General features: G+C 36.5%; 1 pseudogene; it reads right to left on the bottom strand.

Moving 5' to 3' along the window:
- Window positions 1-3938: 3938 nt before the first annotated feature.
- Window positions 3939-7310, bottom strand: LOC110302767 (annotated as a pseudogene).
- Between the last annotated feature and the right edge of the window lie 6104 nt (window positions 7311-13414).

Here is a 13414-nt window from a genome sequence, read left to right as displayed (position 1 = left end):
GTATCTTTGCCTGCTTACCTGCTCTCAGAGATAAGGAGATAATGCATTTTAACTTTCTTTGAAGTCAGTAGAAGCTCCAGACATGAAGTAGCTTGGGAAGGTGCTGGCAGGTAATAAACCGTCAAATAATAAATCATTTCCTGGTGCAAAAGTATCAGCAACCTGGATCATCTCTCTTTCTGAAGCACAGGTTGACCTCAGGAATCTGTTCTCTAAGTGGAGGATGTCAGCCCAAGAATTGATTTCATTAATAAATTATAGACAGCTAATTCACGGTGCATGTGTCACTAACAAGCTGAAACCAGTCTTCTCTAAGTACATTAGGCATATGAAAAATTGATTCCTATGTAGACACACCAAATGATCTAGAAAATAGGTTCTCTTCTCAAACCCTGTTCACCTCTTTGCGATCATTTCAGTCCTGTGTGTTTTCTACAAGACCTTTTATTTCAAAACCTCTGGCCCAAATGAGGCTTTGGTTAAGAGAGTCCAAGTTCTGACAAACTAAAAGTTGCCAAAGATTTGAAGATTTTCAGGGACTAATAAACCGAAATCTAGCCAATGTACAACTGTGTACCTTTCTTTAACTCATAGTAAAAGAAAAATGGTGATGATAATTCTGAACCAATTTTAATTGAAAGCACTTTACGGGGAGAAAAAAAAAAAACAACCCTAATGAATAGTGTATTAACCAGCATGAATTGACTTATTCAATATTCAGAGGTTGTTTAATGTGGTAAGTGGAAAAGTCTTAAGTTCAAGTGTAGATATACTTATCTGAGGTGATCTCTACTTCTAGCATTATACTACATTCTTTCTATTTAAATATTATTAACTTTTTATTTTATGAGTATGAGTGATTTGCCTGTGGTATGTATTGTGCACCATGTGCAGGTAGTGCCCATAGAGGGCAGAAAAGAAGGTATTCGATCCTCTGCAACTGGAGCTGCAGGCAGGTTTAAGCTGCCAAATGGGTACTGAGAACTAAAGCAGAGTCATCTGGAAGAGCAGCAGTTTCTCTGAATGCCAAGTCATCCCTCCAGGCCCTGTTCTGTATTCCTTTGGATGAAAATTGATGAAATTATTTTTCTTAACACAGGTACCTATTATCATAGTAGAGGTAGTATGTGTGCTCTCCACTGCGGGGAAGCATCTGCTAATAGTAAATGACTTTTATGGCAATGATATGTTTGATTGTTCTCTAGTTCATTGTATTTTATTATCGTGAACTTTACCATACCTCAGTTTTGTCAGTTATTGGTAGTAATTGGGCATAAATACATTTCAATAACATTTTACAAGTAAAAAAAAGGTTTCATCTATATGTCAAAATACCATTATGGTTTTGTACTATGAAGTAAGTTTCACTTTGTCTATCATAATCAGAGACAGAGAAATGTTACATGAGATGACAATTTCTCTCTCTAGGAGGAAACATTGTACAGACTCTCCAAACAGTCCTGAGCTGGAACCAACTTGCAAGAGCTGCTCAGTGGCAGCTGTAGAGGAATGAGCTCCAGAAGAGACAAAGGGATGCATCGGAGGCTGGATGGGTTTAAACCTTAGCATTTAAGCAAAGTTCCTATGGAGTGGGAATGTTCTGCTTGTATTTGTGGCCCTTGCTGATTGAGAAGTAAAACAATTCAACAAATAAAACATATATTCAGGTCATGACATGAATGCTTATCAGATACAAATTGCCATCTGTGGACAGCACCTCTGGTGTGCTTTGGAAATTGTAGAATTCAAATTAGTTGCTAAAATGTTTGCTCAGTTCAGACCACAAAGGCAAAGAGGAAGCCAATGAAGTCTTCTAAGAAAGCATAAAGCATGCTTCCCCTAAAAGTCAAACAGCCAGTGTGTGGTTTTCAATGTTTGCTGAGGAATTTGTGCTTAGAGAGAATTAAACTGAGGGAATTTGGTGGAAAGATTCTGATACCGGATTGTGATGACATTTCACACCTACACACATTTGCTGAAACCATTGAACTGAATACACTCAATGCAGTAATTCTATGACATGCAAAACTTAAGCAAGCTGCTTCCCAAATGATGCCACTTCAATGGGTGGTGAAGCAAGGGCTTAAAGCAAATGATTATCTCCAGTCCCAAGATCCCTGACTTCACTCCGTGCTCTGCCTACCTCTAGTGCCTCTGGTATCTCTGAAGATGTTTTTAAATTCTGTAATTCATGAAATGAAATGCATCTCCAAGAAGAAAGGTAAAGACCTTGATGTACAATAACACACAATAAATGTTATGATCTCTGATTACATACATCTCTACAGGAAGGTGTTTTTCCAGAATGAGATTACACAAGTTTTATTTAATTGATGTGAGATAATGCAACTCTATTCATTAAAATATGAGAAGGTGACCAATCCAATGTCCTTAAGCATTGTAGTGAACAAAAGTAAGACAATTTGCGGACCACCAGGGACTTTGCACAATGCAGAGGACACAAAGGAAGAGTAAATTTTCCAGATACAAAGTCCTTCTTTCTCCTTTGTGTCTTTTTGGTTCTACTATGCTGATCCTATTTTTTTTCTCAAACTCTCTCTAAATGTCGTTATTTGTTCTTGTGATGGATTAAAGATCCTGTCATCTGTTATAAAATATTTATATTAGAATCTCAAAGAAGACATTTAGTCACTGAAAAGCTGATAATAACTCAGTGTGTCTGTTTAATGTGCTGTTTTTAGAAAATCACTGACAGATTTGATTAGCTGAAAGTGAGTGAAAACAAAGCTCTAGATATGTATTTTGTCTGATCAGCAGATTTGCTCAGGACGTGGCCACACTGCTCTCCCAAGGACATAGGAGTTCTACAGAGTTTGTTTTCACACTTTAATAGCAAGGCCATCCATCAATACTACCCATTTACTATTCAAGTTAAAACAACATTTGATAATCATGTTCACCTCTTGCTAAATTAACACGTTTTTGGAAACTTGCTTTATCATATTTGAGAGGTTTCTCAAATGTCTAGTTTAGAAATTATAAAATCAACCATGGACATTTTCTTCAATGTTCAGTTCTGCCAAACAGAGTTTTACTACATTGTGATTGATGTTTCTATACTACAGTATTGTTAGGAATGTCATACTCAGTAAGCTTACCTGGATATCTGTTCCTTTTTAATTTTTTTTTTACTTATTTCTTTATTTATGTATTTTCTTCATTTACATTTCAAATGCTATCCCAAAAGTCCCCTAGACCCTCCTCCCCCCAACTCTTCTACCTGCCCATTCCCACTTATTGTCCCTGGTGTTCCCCTGTACTGAGGCATATAAAGTCTGCATGACCAATGGGCCTCTCTTTCCAATGATGGCTGACTAGGCCATCTTCTGATTCATATGCAGCTAGAGACACGAGCTCTGGAGGTACTGGTTAGTTCATATTGTTGTTCCATATATAGGGTTGCAGACCCCTTTAGCTCCTTGGGTACTTTCTCTAGCTCCTCCTTTGGGGGCCCTGTGTTCCATCCTTTTTAATTCTTTAAGATACACTTAATCCTTTTCACCTAGCATCTGGAGTCTTCACAAATTTTATTTTTATTTTTCTACTTTTAAAATCCATCTCTTCAGGGCAGGATGTGGTGGCACACTCCTTTAATCTCAGCACTTGGGAGGCAGAGGCAGGCAGATTTCTGAGTTTGAGGCCAGACTGGTCTACAGAGTGAGTTGCAGGACAGCCAGGGCTATACAGAGAAACCCTGCCTCAAATAAACAAAAAGCAAGCAAACAAACAAACAAAAACAAAAACAAAAACAAAAACAATCTACCTCTTCATATCAAGAAGGTCCCTGAAAATTTTCAGACACAACAGATTTGAGACAAAAGAAGTAAGAGTTAAGGCCAAATTTCCGTGTTCATATTTGTTATGGAATTTTTAACAAAATAATTTATTTCTCAGAGTGTGGATGAAAATCCAGTTCCCTAGGCCTCACACTCAAAATCCTGTGGATCGAAGTAGTGGATATGGACAAAAGCATCTTCGCCACACTGCTGTAGCTCTTGCCATCAAGATGGAAGGCAACACTGTTGATCGGTTTAAAGTGGCCCTTCACTCTTCCAAACTCTTCCTCAAAAGCCAAATGGAAGAACCTGGCCTCAAACTTGCCAATCCTGGTGTAGGTTGTGGTGACATCTGTGGCTTCCTGACCACCTCCCAGAACCCCGTGGTCATAATTGGGAGAGAGAGCAGCCGAGTTGACTGGACGTTCTGTTAGGAAAGTCTTCTGATGTTCGAGACAAATATAGCCGAAGAGCTTCGCTGTGTTGTCCTTGGATGCAGTGACAAACATGGTCATGTTTCTAGACAACTGGATGTCATTGATCTGCCGAGAGTGCTCCTTAATGTTCACCAACACCTCTGCAGACTTGGTGCTATACTGGTTGAGCTCTCTGCTCTTCTGCAATGATGCACTCCCCCAGGGGTCCCCAGATAGCACTGGTGATCTTAGAATCATTACAGGGGATCTTCACATAGGGCTCATTTGTGTCGATCTGGCTCGGATCCTGCAGATCAAAGAAGCTCACAAAACATGGATACCCCATCTGCTTGTGTGTGGAGAACATAATGATGTTGCCCCCAGAGTCAAAGCCACAGGTCCGGGCAGCTGAGTTGGTCTTGAATAGAGCCAGCTGCTTCCCTGTTTCACAGTCCCAGAGACAACAGCTGTTGTCAGCCAAGCCAGTGAGGACATGCTTGGTGTCCCAGTCAGCATCCACACACCACACAGCTCCGGTGTGGCCCATGTAGGTGCCTAGCCTCTCGCCATTGTCTGAGCACCACACATTGAAGAGAGGTCTTTAGCCACAGTGAAGAGGAGGTTATACTTCATGGTTATACTTTATCTGTGTGATGGGATTCACCTGGCAGTGATAGGAGGCAAGAGGCAATGTGTTGCTCATGTTTTTAACTGATATAAAAGCATGCAATTTTACACACATCAAACATCAGTCTACACTTGCAGAAAATTAATACACATATTATACATTCATAGTCATACATTAATATAAAGCATTTGAAAGAGTAAAAGTTGTAATGTTTTATCATATAGTTAATAATTGCATCATTTTATTATAGCATGCATTATGTTTCAGTTTATCTTTATTGTGTTATGAATATGTTCCTATGGTAATATTTGGCAGTGGTTAGTATGTATTTTTTCTTTTATTGATATCTTCATCTCTGTGACGTCTTATTCAAATACATAAGAGGTAGAATGTCAAATGGAAACAGTTCTCAGTATTCTAAAGTATTTACAAAGATTGCCTAATGTCTTTGAAACAAATGAGCACAGTCGCAAATTCAAACCTAACTCTTACATGAAAGAGAACATTTGAAATCATTCAAAGAAGTTTTCTTTTCAAACTTTTGGGTAGTCATTGAGAATTTCAGGAAACATCGACTGGGCCCCAGATCCTGTTGAGCTTACTGCTTTAGAGCATTTATTACCAGGTTACAATGCAGAGTTTGTGCATTTATTTGCTTGTTTCAAAGAAAATAGCAAGGCAACTTGGTTCTGGCATACAGATTCTACTTGTGTTCTGTCATACAACTTGGAAGCATCTTTCCTGGTACTATAGACATCATTTGTGGCCTTCGAAGCATTAATGTTGACCACCAACAGCAAATGGTTACTATGTTTGAAGCTTTGCCCAAAGTACTTCACAGATATTAAAGTATCTTACATTCTTACCAATCTTTAACACAGTAGTATTGATGGTTTCATGTTGCATAGAAGGTATCTGTGTTATAGAAGCTAATTCCGTTTTTAGGGATGTAAAGATAAGAAGAGTCAATGCTAATATTTAAGACATCAGTCTGCGGTGGAATTTGAGCATGTGCCAAATTACTCCATGACTCTATATGGAAAGGATAAATATTATAATTAAATTATTAAATATATTTCACAATATATGGGCCATACATAATCTTTATAAAACACTGTAATGTAACCCCATCCACTATAGGAATAGTAGCACAAAAACTATCTGCTAGGGATAATAAAGACAATTTTATGTAGTGTTGATGACAACCTTGGTAACTAGACCTTTCTAACTTTTTATGGATAATTGAATCTTAGAGGTTGAAGTAGTATTTCTGAGTTTTCAAATCATCTTAGGGTCACAGCCATGGGTTGAGCTCGTACATGAATTTCATAAGTGTATTTGCCATAATCTACAGCTTCTCTCTAGATCTCTCCCATTGACATGTGTCACAGTCCAGATAACTTTGCAACTTGGTGCATGATAAAGCATATAACCCATGACTGTACATGTGGGGATTTAAAGTCAACTGTTAGAATTTATAGATTTTCTCCCATAGAAATATAAACCAAAGGGCTGAGAAGGTGACTCAGTGAGCAAAGTGTTTGCTATAGAAGCATGAGTACTTGAATTTGAGTCTCCAGCCAAGGCAGAAATGATGTGGCATACATAAAATGCAAGCTCTTCTTGTGGCACGTGGCCTGAGTCTGGTTGATATCTGGAGTCACTGGCTAGCTGAACAAGTCAATACATGAGCTTTGGGCTCAGGTAGGGATTCTGTCTATAAAGTTAACATGAAGGGAAAGAGAGGAGGGTGTCAGACATTCACCTCTATACTCCATATACTTCCAACCACACATCATAGATGAATAAAACCCTCAATATGTAGGCACACATGCTTATCCTGCATGCACACTTTTAAAAATGTACATTGCTATACATTTCTTCGGGATATTTGTGCTAGACTGGTCTTCAGATATTCGCCCATTTTTATTAGAATACCTAACACTCATTTTAGGGATGATCATTAATGCCCTCCTAAACCACTGTTGTTGGTGGTGGTGGTGTTGTTTCTCACTGTTGTTGTAGTGGTTGTTTCTTATTGCTGTGGCCACTGTTGTTTATCGGATTATCTTTATATATGAGGTGCTTCATTCGATTTTCTTCCTCACTCCAATCACTATATCCATATCATTTCACTGCTCTTCTTCAAGTATTGTGTTATGAAAAACCATACAGAAAGTTAGTAGACTTTTGCCCCCTGTGTCCTATACATTTGTCTCTTCTGGGACTCTGATCTTCAGTTATCCTATCATTTCTTTCTCTCTATTTGTAAGCATCTCCAAGACTTCTCTATCTGTGATTTCTGTTTTGACCCCTTGACATTGATTACAACTCACATTTTTCCATGCTCATAACACACAGGGCATCCTCAGGACTAGTAATTGAGTCCTTAAGGTGGACCAGTGTGACTCACATAAGAAAATACACTGGGTTGTCTCTCCACACCTTTTCCTTCACGGTGTTCCCCATTTTAACACAAGAGAAAAATCCTGGGGTCTTCATTTATTCCCTTGCTCAGGTCCCAATTTTGGGGCCATTCTTGGTCTTTCTGGGTTATTTTAACATTATATTCAAACTATTCAAACTCAGGTTAAATTTACTTCTAAAATCAATTATCAATGCTGTCACTAAAGAACTTTAAATGAAACACGTGGGCATGGTGATACAGATCCTGAGAGGCTTGCACTCAAGTTCTAACTCTCATAAGTTCAATTTTCTTTCTTTGCAAAATAAAAGTAGGGATGGATTCTACATCTGAGGTGGATTAAGTCTAAAGGCAGGAAGCTAAGCCTTGCGATTCAGAGTATCTGGCATTCTGCTGCTTCATTACTGGCCAGCACTATTCATGTTCCCTATTAGTATTGTTTATTAATTCACTCTTTAAGTTAGCATTTTCTTTCTTAAGTGGTCATTGAAACCATATTTTGTAATAACTCCCATTTTATTTAGTTATATTTATTCAGCAGTTATACATTAAAAGCACAAACATATTAATAACTCAAAATTTAACTGATCATAATATGTCTTCTTAGATGTACAATAACTATTTACCTAGAATTAAAACAATCCGTTTTGGGGAGAAGGAAGACTAACCATGATAGGGTTGGCTTTTCAGTAACATAGCTAGCTAGCTTTGTTTATACATCTACAATTCCTTGATTGCACTCTTGTTAAAAAAAATACCTCCAATAAATTCACTGCTTACGAAGGTACATCAGGGTAAAATCCTTTCTTTGATCTGTCTTGGTTTCCTGTCATGACTGAAAACACATTTTCCCAGGAAAAGTCACACAAGAGTGTAAGGCACAAATTAGGATATAGCAGTCAGAGAAGAAAGTTCACATAGTGGTTGAATGTCTATTTATGTTACTGCAAATGACTTCAGAGTGATGGTTTGGTATAAGATTAACAGATCTCCCTCAAGTATTTACCTCCCACTTTGAATTCCTCAATTATTAAAAAGCATAATTCAGTTAATAGTATCAATAGTAATCATAACAGCTTTCCAAAAATAACCAATATTCACTGAGGTGAAGAGACTATTTATACTAATCTATTTTCCAGGTCAAAGTATCCCACTCTTTTTTATATTACTATTTCACTATGTAGGATTATAATAAGATGTCAATCTGCAAAACTTGGCAGTACATGAAATCACTGTGGGGAATCTCACAGATTATAGAGCAGCCTTTGTTTAAGATCTTTGTTCCCTCCTCAGAGCTGTCGTACTAATTGATAAGTTGGATGACTGACAAAAGCCACACATTTGGTATGACAGTAGGAGACACTGGATAAATTGTAATCTGTATTTTTCTTCAAGCCTGGAACTAAGAGATCAGACAGCAGTGTTATTTAATGGCATGCTCTCAGTAACAAACCAAATAACTGGAAAAAGAGTTTATAACATGTTCAGCCAATGATTCTGTGACTTTAAAATTGAAATAAAAATATTTAGTAATTAGGATATCTACAACATAGAGAACAGCAAATATTGGTGTGTTTTCTTTCTTCTCGGAGATGCTCTTGAAAAAAATTACTCCAAGGGAAGATAAAATATTAAAGAGCCAGAGACTGGGGAGATGTGTAGCAAAGTTTGTTTTCTTAGACATGACCTAGGCATGATGTGAATGAACTCACTGCAGCTATGATGGTTTGTTTGACTATGACCTGCAGACTTTGTGTCAATCAACACTTCATCATGGCCTTCCTTGCCTAAAGGACTATTGACAAGTAATGGTGAGTTTTCTTCAGTGGGGTAGCCATTTATAAGCTGCCCTTTGCTTCAGTAAATAATTTTCCACTCACACTAAGGCAACAGACTCAAATTAAAGCCATCTGGTCACACTAAAAGGAGACAGGAATGTAGGGGCGGTACTTGCTGGGAGAAAAGGTTTCAATGGGAATGGGAGGCAAATGGGTAAGGGGAAGAAAATGGATAAGGGGAATAGAGTATGAAAATGTCTAAATTTATCATGTAATTTTTATAACCATAAAAGTTATAAGGTACTGCATTAATTAACTCATTAATCAGATATTGAGAAGTACAACTCAAGCCTTGCTGTGAAATACACATATCATGGAAACTCCTAGAGCCTTTCCAATGAACCAGTAGTCAAGCCTATCTGTGGACCAGGCCTGTAAGTCTAAACACATCTCAAGACCAAGCCTAGCACCAGGTTATGTTCAAACACTCACGTTTTAGGTTTTCATTTGCAAGTACAGAGTCACACCCCACAGACTGACACCTGAGCAAGTCTACCGTACAGGTCCCTTGATCCTGGCCTTGACCTACCTAAGCAAATGCCAAACCTCCTTTCCTTGCAAACTAAGCATTTCGATGTCTTGTTCTTAACATTCTATCTCCTAGTTGCATACTACTCTTGTTGCATATTGCAAAACCACCAAGAGATTCTGAGTAGGCTGGTTGTTCAAGGATATCCTCCTGAAGTCAGGATTTAAAGACTAAAGTCAGTGTTTTGGCATTCCATGTGAAGGTTTATGAATAATTAAAACACTGTAACATCATAGAAGAAACAGACTAAAATGTCAAAAATTTTTTTCCAAAAGAGAGGTACATTGACTGACTGAGAAGTAACTCTGTATAATTATCTTAATGTACACTGTAAGTTACAAGAAAATATTAAGAAGAAAAATAATTCTAGCAAAATGGAATGGTGAACAATGAGAGGAATAGATCCACAGATGGGGCAAACAGCACAAACAGCAAATTTAGACAGAAAAAAATATCAGGTTATTTCAAACAACCCAGTGAGAGATATAAGAGAGAAATAAAATTAAAATAAATGAAAAATATGAAGTAATTATGGGATGCTGTCAAATGAATCCATACGTAGGTAGATAATGGAAACTAGCTAGAGATGTACAAGGAAGCCCTTTGAATGAGCACAGCGACAGGGTATTAGCAAGATGTACATTTAGAAATAAATATCCAGACATAGGCTGTATAAAGATACTTTCACTAAGAAACATCATACTCAAATCCTTCAACAGTAAAGATGAAAAGAGTTTTAAAGCAACAGTACAAAGCAGCATCTTGATCCAGGGAACAACTATGGCATTGTTGGCAGATTTACTATGAAAATCTCTCAGGGAAGGTAAGAGTGACTGACTTGATATCACATCACTTCTCTTTCTCTGCAGTTTTATTTTCCAATTTGCATTTTCTAATGTTCAACAAGTGTGTGAAAACACTAAGTGAGAATATCAGGAGATAAGCAATTCACGAATTTTAAATTAAATTCCATTCTCAAGAGTACACGAAAATATGCCACCCTCCCTATCCAGACTGAGATAAAAAAATTGTTACTTTCCAGGATATCTGTGTTATATGGCAAGTACCCAGCAGCTACTCAGCAATGAACTTCTTTTAACCAGAATGACTTTTCTAGTATTTCAGTGTTCATGTTCAAGTAACACCTGAGTTATTTATGGTGTGAAGCAAAAGGGAGCGATGTTGCCAACTCAAAATATGAAGAAGACAAGCAGTAGTGTTCAGTGAAAATGTCACACACTTGTTAAAAGTGTCTGCCTATTTACTCTTTCCTCTACAGTTAGAATGAATCCTTTATGCACAGGCTTATGAACAACAAAAAGTAAGAAATAAATTCATGCTATTTTGCTGTCAAATGAACATCAGAAGTTAGAGACACAGTTTCTGGTAAGTACTTACATAGATTGAAATGGTATCGAATTTGTAATAGAACCACAAAATCCTAAAAAAGTGTTCCGATTGATGGTATCATACTGACACGGGAGAAACAACCTGCTTAAATATTTTAACAAGGTATTCACCGCAGTGAGTGAACAGAAGAACCTAACTTAAGGAAAAGATGGGGATTTAGTCTTAGAAATGACAAATCTGAATCTTCTGAGTAGAACCTACAGTCTCATGTCTGCCTTCAATAGAGAACTGAATCAGGAGACTTGAATAATGTTTTTACCTGCAATATACTGGGCTTTTCTAGCATGAATAGTTCAAAACTCCTCCATTTGAAAACATAAAGGGACAACGAGGCATAAACCATGAAAAAACAGATTAACTCTGCCACTATGTGCCAAGTGTATCAGATGCAAGCCACGCCCTGATGTAGAGTAAAAATTATACATATACTTAAATACAAAATTAAATACTACTTTGAGGTGGAAGAAAGAGGGGACCCCCCTTTACCTCATTCACACAACCCCCTTTAGAGAATAGTAGGATAATTATTTCCTTTTATTGTTGCTAATGTAATAGTATATGTAATTTATAAAATGAAAGTCATCATAGTTATGTAAGATAGGAAAGAACACAGTAGGTATATGTTTAGAACTGTTTAAAATTTATATCAGCATCTAAAGATGAAGGAAAATTTCTGCCATAGAGAAAAGGCCAACTAATGCTTGCAATGTGGCAAAATGACCCTCTGAGAATATTGGCAAGTCTGAGTTTTAGGGATAAGGAACAACAAGGACTAATCTGTGTATAGATGACATCTCCATAAAGTGTAAATGACATCACCATGGGATCTGTGCTACTTAATTTCTGAAGGGATTTCTTGATACTTTCTAATCCTACAGTAATGATATTTAAGTCACCTCTAATTATAGAATAGAAGACTAGTACAAGCATGCTAAAATAATTATAGCTATGGTAATTTGTTAATGGATATATAATGCACAAAATATGTAAATATCACAAAAAGAGTTAATTTATATTGGGATAGGTAAATGAATGGAGTTTCTGCATGTAAACATAAGTCGTAGTAGCTTAAAATAGACTACTGAATTTATAAGACCTTTCACATCTTTCACATATGCTTCATGGAACCTAGAAACCACAAATATATTATGAACTCAAATATTTTTTAAAATAATAATTGAGTACAGTGTTTATAGGGACTTTTTTCATATGATGTTGATAACAGTATTCTGGAGTCAAAATGGTGTATACTTTGGCTTAACTGCATTTATATTCTAAGCAATTCAGTGACATCAATGTTGTACATTATACACTTTCTAATCAAATAGACAGTGTCAGTAAATTTCATATGTGCATTAAGTGCAACTGATGAAATATCATAGCTTCCTTGTACACTCTCATAAAACAAATAGGAATTTAAAGGATTTATCTGCCTCTTTCATCTAAGAAAAGCATAGTGAAGACCCTTCCTAAGACTAGAATAATGATCTTAAAACCTTCAAGAAAAGAAATTATTTATTGTGATTAGTTCAAGTACAAAAAAGAGAAGGGATTTAAATATGGTAATTGAGGTTGTATACAATTACCCAGAAGGTCTCAAAGCTGTACTATATCTAGTTTATTATGTGATTTAATCCTATTTATAATAGGAATATTATAAATATTATATTATTTAAATATTTCTGCATCAATAATTGTACCTGATATCAAATACACAGCTAAAAGAATGAGTAATAATAGTTGGAATTTAGCTGAGATTTATTTAATTTATTTATTTTAATTAATTTTTTAAAAGTCTGTCATTACCAGCTCATTGCACTAGTGGTTAAATGTATCAGTCTTGGTAGTGTATCTCAAATTTTAAAGAAGAAAGATTATTTTATGGCCAAAGTAATTAGCAGTTGTCTCTGTGAAGAATGAGAGTGATTAAAGTCTATAACACAGTGATTTCTAAATCTCAACGAAGCCAGGAAAACTGTTTTCTTCTATTGTTTGCCAAGATTCTCAAATAAGTTATTCATTTTAATGGATGGTCATTCTCCTAATAGTGGATACTATGTTGTGTTTAATCTCTGTATTGCCTGGTACATGTGACAAACAATCGTTTGAATTCATTTAGTTACTAAAATCATCAACAGCTTCAGAAATAGCTGACAATATGTACTGCATGCTGTCATTTAGACTCTTTTAATTTTATTTATTTATTTATTTTAGCAAAAGTCTTTTCTTTATAGACCTTGGTAACTGTGTTGTTACCATTGGTAGACATTTTTAAGAAACACGAACCATGAGAACTCAGATGAAAGACTCAGCTGACAGCAGATGCTGGAGAGGATGTGGAGAAAAAGGAGCACTCCTCCATTGCTGGTGG

Source organism: Mus caroli, chromosome 10, assembly GCF_900094665.2.
Source record: "Mus caroli chromosome 10, CAROLI_EIJ_v1.1, whole genome shotgun sequence".
Classification (NCBI taxonomy): domain Eukaryota; kingdom Metazoa; phylum Chordata; class Mammalia; order Rodentia; family Muridae; genus Mus; species Mus caroli.
The sequence above is the reverse complement of the archived record's forward strand: the minus strand, read 5'-3'. Positions and strand labels throughout refer to the sequence as shown.